Source organism: Mandrillus leucophaeus, unplaced genomic scaffold (genome assembly GCF_000951045.1).
Source record: "Mandrillus leucophaeus isolate KB7577 unplaced genomic scaffold, Mleu.le_1.0 Scaffold191, whole genome shotgun sequence".
In the NCBI taxonomy this organism is placed as follows: Eukaryota; Metazoa; Chordata; class Mammalia; order Primates; family Cercopithecidae; genus Mandrillus; species Mandrillus leucophaeus.
The window spans coordinates 1,326,815-1,329,889 of NW_012101932.1; positions in this window are offsets into that span (position 1 = coordinate 1,326,815).

Sequence of the window (3,075 nt, forward strand, 5' to 3'; positions counted from 1 at the left end):
GACTAATGGGAATATGCAAAGGAGAATGAAATAGCATTTTTAATTAAAAAGAAAGTGGACTTAAAATTTGCTAATGAAGTAGATCTTAAATATTCTTACCACTCATATACACACATGTCAAAAACCATGTGAAATGATAAGAGATTTTATTTAGCATGATTTTGGTAATCATTTCGCAATGTACATGTATAGTAAAACATCACACTGTATGCCTTAAATATATACAATTTTGTCTGTCAATTATACCTTAATAAAGCTGAAAAAAAAAAAGCAGAGGTGAATTATAGGCATATTCTAGAGCACTATAGAAAAATAACATTTGGTGATTATATGGAAGGCATATTTATAACCTCTATGATAATTAAGATATTTTATTCTTTTCTGTAGTGGACACTGTAAACCAATGCAAAAAATAGGGGTCATTGTAAGGTTCTAGACTTTTAAGTGTTTGAAATCAAACAGTTATGAATAGATGCTTATGTTACAAATCAACATTAAACATGTATGTACTGATTTTGAATTAATTCATGTATTAGAAAGTAGGAATTTAATAAAACTTTGAAGTAAACAAAGATCATGACTTTTAAGCTTCTCATAGGTGGATTAAACAGGTATTTTAAAAATGAAAACCTGACTTGAAAATGCAACTTTTAAAAATAGTACTTCATTTATTGGTTTGTATTTGCAAAGTAGTTTTATGACTGTTGAGTACTATTTTAATTCTCATTCCACATAAAAAAATAAAGAATAAAAATGTTAGTGCATTTCAAGGGGTCACATATCTCTATTATGGTAATGTAGAAGATCTCAAAAGACTTATTTTAGAGTGTTGGAATAATTTTAGCTTTTTTTTTTTTTTTTGAGATGGTGTCTAGCTCTGTTGCTCAGGCTGGAGTGCAATGACGTGATCTTCGCTCACTGCAACCTCTGCCTCCCAAGTTTAAGAAATTCTGCCTCAGTCTCCCGAGTAGCTGAGTAGCTGGGATTACAGGCGCCTGCCAGCATGCCTGGCTAATTTTTGTAGTTTTAGTGCAGACAGACATTTCACCATGTTGGCCAAGCTAATCTTGAACTCCTGATCTCAGGTGATCCCCCTGCCTCAGCCTCCCAAAGTGCTGGGATTACAGGTGTGAGCCACCATGCCTGGCCAATTTTAGTTTTAATTAAAATGGAAATATCAACTTTTTGTTCCTCAATATGTTTAATTTTGATATTTTCATTTTAATCAGGTTCTAAAAATCCTGGTACCCTGGTGATTGATTATGGACAGTTTTCAGTTTATCTCATTAGACTTTAATAAGAATCTTTATTTTGCATTATTGGTGGAATGCAATTAATGAAAAAGTAGACAATATTGTCCACTAATAATTACAAATTTATTCCCCAAAGACCATGAAATATAATCAATTTGCAAACCCTACCACTTACAATCCAGAGCCACTAAATATTAAATTACAGTGAATGATTTTGGTTATAAAGAGAAAGTCCTCATATATGTATATATTTTTTAAAAACTCAAACTCTCACCCTGCAAAGATTTACTACAAAGCCCAGGGCTATTAAAAGTATTAAAACACATTCTTGGCCACTTTATTTACATTTTTGAGATACCATTCCCTATCCCACAACACTTGTAACTCTTTTAATATTCAGATACACTTTGTTGCACCTGACCCCCTCCTTTAAGAAGTTAAAAAAAAAATCCCTTTTGTGGGCCAGGGCAATACACTCAGGGCCTAAGTTTATATTGAACTCTAGCTGCTAGAGTGGCGGTGGTTTTTATTATTATTATTTTATTTTTCTGCTGGCAACAAAACCCCCATTCTTCTAAAGCATGCATTTTCTACAATGTGCCTCAGGTCTAGATTCATGAGTGTAGGGAGGCTTTTTTTTTTAAGCTATTGAAAAAATCTTTCTTTTATAAGACCGACTTTTATTTCTAATGTTGCAAAGCGTTGGTATATATTTATTTTATATATATATAATCTATCTATCTATCTATCTATCTATCTATCTATCTATCTATCTATCTATCTATCTATCTTGAGTTTCAATCAGCTACTTGCCCACTACTTAATGAAAACCTGCCTGATAGATGGAGAAACTGAGCTGTGAATGACATCTTACAAGCACCTGGATCCAGTTATACCCCAGAATTTTCAGTTAAATAATAAAATACATTCCTTTTTAAAATGTATTTATCATTCCAATTCTATTTTGCTGAAAAATTAGTTTAAATTGAACTTTACATCTGAAAGAGTATTAATACTATTATACTTTTCTGCCTTTCTTTTTGTCATTCAATGTACTGTGATCCTGGGTATCAAAGCTTCTCCTGTTAGTGAAGCAGGCAATATAACAAGAAAATTCATTTAACTTATCAAATGTCTCACTCACTTAAAAAAAGCACTCACAATGTTTCAGATTCTCTTTCAGGCATGGTATCAGTGCAATACTAGTAAATCAGGTGTGAAACCAGGAAATCACATAGAGTGTCCAGTAGCATATTTTCTTTTCACAGTTCTCCTAGAAATATCTGAAATATTGGATAATATTAAAAATCAAAATGCTATCAAACAGCATATGGCTAAGTTGTATAGAATTTGAACTCAGTTTGAAAAATCCATTTACTTGACTAACGACACTGATATTTTATTTCTTTCTCTAGGCTGGAACAAACCCCTTCTTACTTCTGTGCATATCTTGCCCTTGCTGTTGCATTCATTATTTCATTTTTATCAAAACCCTTTGCAAACTGAATTGGAGGTAGCCAGGAACTGCCAAAGTCTCTCCTGTTCTTTTCCCCATACACATCCAGAAGCAGTCCTTTCTTATGGACAATCTACTCACCACTATACATTATTAATTGGGCCATTTAGAGTGATTACTCAATATAGTTCTCATAAAGCAGTTTTATAGTGCAATTTGAATCAAATAATTTTGCCCATGTCCTTTCAGTTTATCAGACAGTTTAATTCATCTGACTGGTTTAAAGAATCTTGTACAATAGCTTTGTTGAACAAGGTCGATATAGGCATTACACCCTCATCACAAGTTATTCCCTTTAGTTGGCCT